Consider the following 9,219-nt stretch of genomic DNA (forward strand, 5'->3'; position numbering starts at 1 on the left):
TGTATGAAGCTTCCATGAGGACCACTGTAGGCAGAGGGAGCAGGGAGGGGTGAATGGGTCTAGTTAGAAATAGCTTCTTACATAGAGGCTTACGGTTGAAGATCAATCCACCTCACATGGCAGAAAAAGTAAAAGAACAAACTTTGACAAAGGCAATAGGTTTCGCCTTCTGTCTTTGCCAATGCTGGCCTAGTGGTTTTGCAGATGCCATACAGCACTGGCCCAAGATAAATAACTATTTCTGATGCTGAGCAGGTTTGGAAAAAAAAAGGTAAAACAAAAAAAGACGCTATGCTAATCACAGGTATATGCGACATGAGGCTCTGCGCTCCCGCTCACCACCCATGTGTCATGACCCAGCAGCTTGTAATGGTAAATAACAAAAGTGCACTGAAGCACATTCTTCATAGAAAGGAGCGACCCAGTCACAAAATGCAGCTGTGGTGCCTTCGGATTTGTTTGCGAAGGCATTGTAACTATGAGGGGGGAGTGTTGGAGCGCTATATGGGTGTGATCAGCAGTAGGGGGAGCAACAAAGGGGTATGGTGGCTTTAACATTTTAAAAAGGAGAGATTTCTTCAGGGTGGGGAGGTGAAGGGAAGCAACACACAGCAAGTAAGACGGTGGAGTAGGAGCAATACAGAGAGGGGAAGGGAATTTCAGTAAGGCAGCAGCACATTATGAAGACCGAAAGGAAACAGAGCACTTGCAATGAGTGCTCAATGAAAAGAAACTAGTTCCCCGAATGCAGGCAGAAGAAACATACAAGTCGTCCAATCCTAATGATGGTATCAAAGCTATGCTCCACAGAAGGAAAGACAACTAATGCTCAGCTAATGCCCACTGCAAGTATTGGCACTGTCATCAATAGGTCTTCGACAACAGACAGCTAAAAGCTTCAGTTTGAAGTGGTGGGATGCATCGCCCATTTTATTTGCAAATCTACAGAGGTAGCACACAATGAATTGGTCATAGTGCCAATATCGGCAACATTCATCCGTTCTCATACAGCAACATACATAAATAAACCACACAACACCTTCTTAGTGGAGAAATTTGCTGCAGGTTTATTTGCATAACCAATATGCCAACATGGTGGGTTATCTTACGGGCGATCCCAGGGCAGGCCAGCCCCTATGCTGCCTGCCCGCCTGATGAGCCAAATTGCACCGTGGCCGTCGCCAATCGGTGATTACCAATCCCTGGCGGTCACATCACGTATATTTAACATTGTGGCGGTTGCTGCTTTAAGCAGCAACCACCGCAAAGTTAAATATGTATGCTGTGCATTTGCATGCACAAAGCGGCAGGCATTGTGTGGTGCCTGCCGCATTGTGCATGCAAATGCAGTGGGTTGCATAGGTACCCCCCATGTGCACCCCCCACCCTCCCTTCACCCTGGGGGCCCGCAACGGGCCCCCAAAGAAAAGACCATATGCCTTTCCGTGGCGGCATTGCCGCCACGGAAAGGCATGTCCTGAAGCACATCCTAATATGGCTGGTGGTGTCTGATAGACACGCCACCATATTAGAGCTTTTCCGCCACGGTCGGACGCCGACTGCGGCAGAGGAAATATACAAGTCGTCCAATCCTAATGATGGTATCAAAGCTATGCTCCACAGAAGGAAAGACAACTAATGCTCAGCTAAAGCCCACTGCAAGTATTGGCACTGTCCGCAATAGGTCTTCGACAACAGACAGCTAAAAGCTTCAGTTTGAAGTGGTAGGATGCATCGCCCATTTTATTTGCAGATCTACAGAGGTAGCACACAATGAATTGGTCATAGTGCCAATATCGGCAACATTCATCCGTTCTCATACAGCAACATACATAAATAAACCACACAGCACCTTCTTAGTGGAGAAATTTGCTGCAGGTTTATTTGCATAACCAATATGCCAACATGGTGGGTTATCTTACGGGCGATCCCAGGGCAGGCCAGCCCCTATGCTGCCTGCCCGCCTGATGAGCCAAATTGCACAGTGGCCGTCGCCAATCGGTGATCACCAATCCCTGGCGGTCACATCCCATATATTTAACATTGCGGCGGGTGCTGCTTTAAGCAGCAACCGCCGCAAAATTAAATATGCATACTGTGCATTTGCATGCACAAAGCGGCAGGCACCGCGTGGTGCCTGCCGCATTGTGCATGCAAATGCAGGGGGTAGCATAGGTACCCCCCATGTGCACCCCCCACCCTCCCTTCACCCTGGGGGCCTGCAACGGGCCCCCAAAGAAAAGACCATATGCCTTTCTGTGGCGGCATTGCCGCCACGGAAAGGCATGTCCTGAAGCACATCCCGGCGGGGACACGCCGGGAGGCGTCACCAGGCGCTCTACAAACTCCTATAAATATGGCTGGTGGTGTCTGATAGACATGCCACCATATTAGAGCTTTTCCGCCACGGTCGGACGCCGACTGTGGCGGAAAAGTGGCGGACGGTCTTCCCGTCCGCCAAGGACCCCTTAGCTATCCTAATGTGGCAGGGGTCTTTTCATTCACTGCAGCAGGTGAATTTGCATCCTCCGGGCCGGCGGTGGCTTCCGCCGGCCCGGAGGATGCAGATTCACCGCAATCCCTTAGTTTGGTGTTGGTCCAATGTTAACATGCCTGTCTGAAGAGCAATACCATTTACGCCACTGCTGACAAGGAGTGCCAATGCGGGTGGAAGTAAGAGTTAACAAGCCCGCCTTACTTCCTCTCACCCAGTAACTGTGTATAGCACTTGTCGGAGTATGTCCATCGCATTCAGCCAGTCACCACCCCAGGTGACGCCTTGTCCTCCCAAACTTCTGCGAGTATACCAGGGAGCAGACAGGACAGTGTGACCTGGAGGGGAACCATATGTCTAAATACCTGCCCCTTTTTTTTATATTGTATTTTTTTTTAATACTGGGAATGCAAGTGCATTTTAAAACTTTGCAGCCCATTTGTGCTTAACCCAGGGGTTTGCCCAATCTTATGACCCATAGCACACTGGTTGGATGACCATTTCCACCCTGCATGGCTGTCAGCCCAAGATTTAGCACATGTTTATCGTTATTCAACTCAATGGTACTCGTTTTATGAACCTCAGAAGGCTGAAACGTTAAGTGGACCTACCAGGATCTGGACCTGTGACCAGCGCTCGAACCCATGCCCCTTTCAGTTCTGCCGCTCCACATGCCTGTAAACTTGTATTCCAGGGCAGACTTCAGGCACTATAACCCATACTTGGACCTGCCTGAGCTAGAAACACACATCTAAAAGGCCCACCAACTGGCTAACCACCAACATTGTAGTCCAAATGTTCGCTGACAACTCCCAAGGTAGTTTTGCTTAACTGAAGCAACTGTTACCATGGCAATAATATAATCAATATAACCTTAACTATGACTGGCAAACGTGCTCTGGTAGTTGCCCGTATAAGTGCTCCATCCCTTCGATATCAGTACTAACAAGGCAACCCGCACTCTCTTGGAAATGGCACACTCACGCCCCAGCTGACAAAGTGCCTATTCGTGTGCAGCCCACGACCTTACGTTTATTACTGACGGTATACCTGATTATGTTGAAACTTAGCTGGTTCTACCGCTGAGTGCCCGTTGCACCATCACAGGTATGTCTTTGTCTAATCAGTTTCAGCAACGTTTGATGACATCACGAGCTCCAATCCCAGGTGAAATAAAAGGAAGCTTTACTGCTACCCCTGTGAGCCGCTGATGGTGCTAATGATGGTACAATAGCACTGGTAAGCTAGATGCTGTACTATCGCATTAGAGAGCCATTGCAGCACTTATTAAAATCCATTGCTAACCTACTCACAGTATGGCAGAGACCAGAGAGGCTGTACATTTAAAGCCCATTAAGATGATCATTAGATAAGCCCAACAGGGAGTGATCCTGAAAAACGCGGTAGGGAACACCACCACCATACCCGCATGTGAATTACTTTGCCATGTGCAGTAGTGCAGGCACAATTTGCCGGTATCTAACCTGCGCAGTGTTCTGTTCTGTGCAGCCCCCCCCACGCTTCCCCTGGGCACCTCTGCCTGTTGTGAGTGACCTAGGTACATGGGGGCCCATTACGATGTCGGGCGGATTGCCCCCGCCAGGCTGGCCGTAGCCACCGCCAGCCTGGCGGGGGCAATCTGCCCGACATCCACACTCATTTCCCCCTGCCATGTTAGTATGGCGGGGTGGACCTCGGCGGACGGAAAGACCGTCTGCCGCTTTTCCGCCCCGGTCGCCTTGCGGACGGGGCAGAAAAGGAATAATATGGTGGCGGTGTCTATCAGACACCGCCAGCCATATTATGATGGGCCCAATCTGATGCCTTTGCGTGGCGGCGATGCCGCCATGGAAAGGCATGCGGTCTTCACTCTGGGGGCCCCCTGCGGGCCCCCAGAGTGAAGGAGTGGTGGGGGGTGCACACGGGGGGTACCTGTGGTACCCCCCAGCATTTGCATACACGAAGCAGCAGGCACCGCATTTTTAACATTGTGGCGGGCGGTGCAGGGAGCACCGCCCGCCACAATGTTAAAAATGAGTGATGCGCCCACCACTGTGGCGGGCGCATCCTAATGCCAACATCGGGTCCCCCGCCCTTTAGGTGGGTGGTCCCTCTTTACGATAGGATGGCGGGCGGGCGGGCCAAGTCCGCCCTCCATCCTAATGAGGCCCATGGTCTTCTTGCATGGCGGCCTAACAGGTGGGAATATCTCCCTTGGCATGCCGTCCCTTTAGCTCCCAATTTACAGCTTTATGCCAGTCGCTTAAATAGTCTCCATCATGTGCAATATTCGGGAAGGTTGCCACCTAGAAAACCCTCCCCGGCACCCGGGGGTCATGCAGTCGTTCCTTAGACTGAAATTACCCATGTTCATATATGGATGAAGTCAAAGGACCCATCCCTCAGCGCATGCTTGCAACCTGTCCCCCGCATCACCCTAGTACCAGTGCACACCCTGGTTATACTGAGGGACGATCCCGTTAACTGGCCACAGGTTGACTCCTTCTCCAATTGTTGATACAACTGTGATGAAGCAATGTTGCTGCATGATCCAGTACCCTAGGGGAATTGTCTTTTGTGCCATCCCAAGTCAGTCCTCTGCCTGTTTGACCCTGTTCAAATTCTTGCAGTACTACTTGCTGATTGGGATGATCGTTAGGTAGACCCGGCAGAGGGGATCCTGTGAAAAGAGGTAGGGACCAGCACCACCACCCCCAGCAAGTGAATCGGTCCAGGTTTACTTTGCCATGACCCCTCCTATGTCCTTAGAATTCACCATGAACAACCTGAGCGTAGTGGCTATGTGGCAGGCACCCGGCCGGACCTGCCAGTCCTATTCCCCTTTGTCTCCTTGCCGCATAGCAGAACTCACTGCTGCAGGTGTCTTGTTGCAAACCACTACTCGCCACACTTGACCAGTAATGTTTAAAATTGCTGAAGATATTGTGGTTACCCTAGAGTGGAAATCTGTAGACCGTTTGTACAGGAAAGCAACGCCTGACCAAGCACTTAGATTGCAGGACACACAATTGAGGTAATGCAAAATAGAAGAATCTCTTTCAAATATAACAGTCATAAAATAAAATTAAAGGCACAGTTTGAAAGACCCTATCTCCTTGTTGCACGTTCTCAAGGCCAGATGTAAAATGTGAGTGGGTACAATGATGCCAACTGTTTGATATCCCCATTTCTGTAGTAAGATAGCCAGCTGAGTCCTAAGAGGGACCCTGGGGCAGCTTGGCGCAGTGCATCTGGGAACGGTACAATCTGTTACACCCAGCTCTGAGGGAGCGGGGGACGAATAATGTACAGGAGCAAGACAGAAAATAGGCCTAGGTACCTTCAAAATTACAAGAAGTATAGATTGATAAAGTATATTCCTCTTCGTACCAGTCACTCCCCTCTGGCTGGCATGTGTGCCCTCTGTACGCTAAAAGGTACCTAGTCAAGATACCCGGGGGCCTCATGATTGTGACCTGAACGATGAGACTATCATGGCGTAGGGTTAAAACGTAAGCTGGAAACTTTTCCTGGCATTGCGTGCCACCCCCTTCAGGCTCTTCGTCCTGTATCTACCACATGGTTTACTTGCAGATCCACTCAGAGAATAGCGAGGAGTGGAGGGCGGGAAAAACCAGATACCACAATGTTAGACGGCATGATTAGCCTGCACCTATTCAAATATGCCACCTGCAGGTATAGAATTATTCTAAGGTGCCATGCTGCGGCCTGATTATTCAGACCTGCACAGTTTCTCTGTCTTGATCATTGAGTTAAAACATTATGCTGAATGAATCGCAATTCGTGCCGCACGGTTCACCCTCCTCTGTCATTGCATCCATATATATATAAAACCGCTCATAACCATGCACCTACAGCAAGCCTGGGCCCTTGCGGTGGTTGCATGTTGCAGGACTTAAAACGCATCCTATTACCTCACTGAAGGACAACAACCCTTAGGTAGAACCTCACACAAACCCCAACCCACACGACTGAGTTCATAGTCATGCCAAACGGGAATGAATACTATTTACCCGTGCTTGGTCTGCTGACAATGGGTGCATGTATTTCATATGAGCTTGCCAGCCTACCAATGCAGAACATTACCCTTGCCCCCATATGCACTGTCTTCACCAAAGCTGAAATATGCCAGGGTGGCGTGTAAATAAACCTTGAGGAAGGCTAGAGAAATGTCTGCCCCTTTGTTCGCCCAGGAAACTGGATTCCCTGGTCTTATGTGAGGCATTACAAGTACAAAGGTGTTTTGCACAGTAAGGCGACTACCGACCGTGCTGCAATCTGCCCAAATGAGTTTATAAAGCTATCAGTATTACAACCCCACTGCAGCACGTAAGTTGCTGCTGGGCAAATGTTGTGGCTTTGCCTATGGGTCAAGATTTGATCCACCCTGGGTATATTCAGGTGGAGGGATTAAAGAACTGTCTGATTTAAACAACACTACTAGCTAAATTTAGTAACGTTAACACTCCCCTTAATGCCCTTCCTGGGGGGATACATACACATAGCATGCTAGTATCTATGCTTGAGTTAATTTGCAACTTGTAAATATGTGACATCTACGGGTATATGTATCAAACTATTGAGCTTACTATCATTTATATGTGCATTAGAGCATTCATGCGTGTCTCTTAAATGTACCCCTGTACTCTGAAGGCTATGTAACGTAACTGGCCCTTTTTTGAAAAGCGCACTGACACCTTTGGGTAAAAAAAAAAAATTTCGCCCATAAAAATGATTGCCGCACTGATTCACTTTTGAATACTCTGTGGCAGACACCACACAACTGAAAGCATGCTCTGCTGAGCTCCACTGCGCAGGGTCAAAGAAAAACCGAAGGAGATGATGGACGGAGCGTTGACAATACAAACACTCACCCCCAGACAACTGATATGGGTTTAATCCATCACCGTTCTTTAGCTCACTCCGCCACCCCAGTTCAGACATGGCCATATGCAAATCAGTCTGACCCTGTGCCTCATGGGAACAGTCCAGCCTGAACTGCCAAGCCATGTCTTTCCTGGACCGGAATCATGCTTCCCCGGACCGGTTTCTGGCATTACAGCCGTCTTCAGCCGGGCTTGCTTGAATCCAGTGGCAAAGTGAGCAAGGGACTCACGTCTGAGCATACCCTGCCAACTTAGGGCGAGCAAAGAAAAACCAAAGGGGGTGATGGACGGAGCGTTGACAATACAAATACTCACCCCCAGTCAACTGATCTGGGTTTAATCCATCACCGTTCTTTAGCTCACTCCGCCACCCCAGTTCAGACATGGCCATATGCAAATCAGTCTGACCCTGTGGCTCATGGGAACAGTCCAGCCCGAACTGCCAAGCCATGTCTTCCCTGGACCGGAATCAAGCTTCCCAGGACTGGTTTCTGGCATTACAGCCGTCTTCAGCTGGGCTTGCTTGAATCCAGTGGCAAAGTGAGCAAGGGACTCACGTCTGAGCATACCCTGCCAACTTAGGGTGAACAAAGAAAAACCAAAGGGGATGATGGACGGAGCGTTGACAATACAAACACTCACCCCCAGTCAACTGATCTGGGTTTAATCCATCACCGTTATTTAGCTCACTCCGCCACCCCAGTTCAGACATGGCCGTATGCAAATCAGTCTGACCCTGTGCCTCATGGGAACAGTCCCGCCTGAACTGCCAAGCCATGTCTTCCCTGGACCGGAATCAAGCTTCCCAGGACCGGTTTCTGGAATTACAGCCGTCTTCAGCCGGGCTTGCTTGAATCCAGTGGCAAAGTGAGCAAGGGACTCACGTCTGAGCATACCCTGCCGACTTAGGGCGAACAAAGAAAAACCAAAGGGGATGATGGACGGAGCGTTGACAATACAAACACTCACCCCCAGTCAACTGATCTGGGTTTAATCTATCACCGTTCTTTAGCTCACTCCGCCACCCCAGTTCAGACATGGCCGTACGCAAATTAGTCTGACCCTGTGCCTCATGGGAACAGTCCCGCCCGAACTGCCAAGCCATGTCTTCCCTGGACCGGAATCAAGCTTCCCAGGACCGGTTTCTGGAATTACAGCCGTCTTCAGCCGGGCTTGCTTGAATCCAGTGGCAAAGTGAGCAAGGGACTCACGTCTGAGCATACCCTGCCGACTTAGGGCGAACAAAGAAAAACCAAAGGGGATGATGGACGGAGCGTTGACAATACAAACACTCACCCCCAGTCAACTGATCTGGGTTTAATCTATCACCGTTCTTTAGCTCACTCCGCCACCCCAGTTCAGACATGGCCGTACGCAAATTAGTCTGACCCTGTGCCCCATGGGAACAGTCTAGCCCGAACTGCCAAGCCATGTCTTCCCTGGCCCAGAATCAAGCTTCCCAGGACCGGTTTCTGGCATTACAGCCGTCTTCCGCCAGGCTTGCTTGAATCCAGTGGCAAATGGACCGGAATCAAGCTTCCCAGGACCGGTTTCTGGCAGCCACAGGACAGCTTGGTCCGAAGACACCCAGCATGAGGCTGAAAACCAAACCGGGCAAAGACAACATAATTAACTACTGTACTCATGTCTCCCTCAACGATGATTTAAAAGACAGGAAGCAGAATGGCAAGAAGTTATCTGCTGTCCTCTCCTCCATCAAGGGAAGAACGTCTTGGAAAGGGAGCACCAGCTTCCCGCAGTGGCTGTATCTGCTCACAGAGTCGCCAGATCCTATAAAGTTGGGCCATACGTGCATAG

The sequence above is a fragment of the Lissotriton vulgaris genome, chromosome 9 (genome assembly GCF_964263255.1).
Source record: "Lissotriton vulgaris chromosome 9, aLisVul1.2, whole genome shotgun sequence".
NCBI classification, from domain to species: domain Eukaryota; kingdom Metazoa; phylum Chordata; class Amphibia; order Caudata; family Salamandridae; genus Lissotriton; species Lissotriton vulgaris.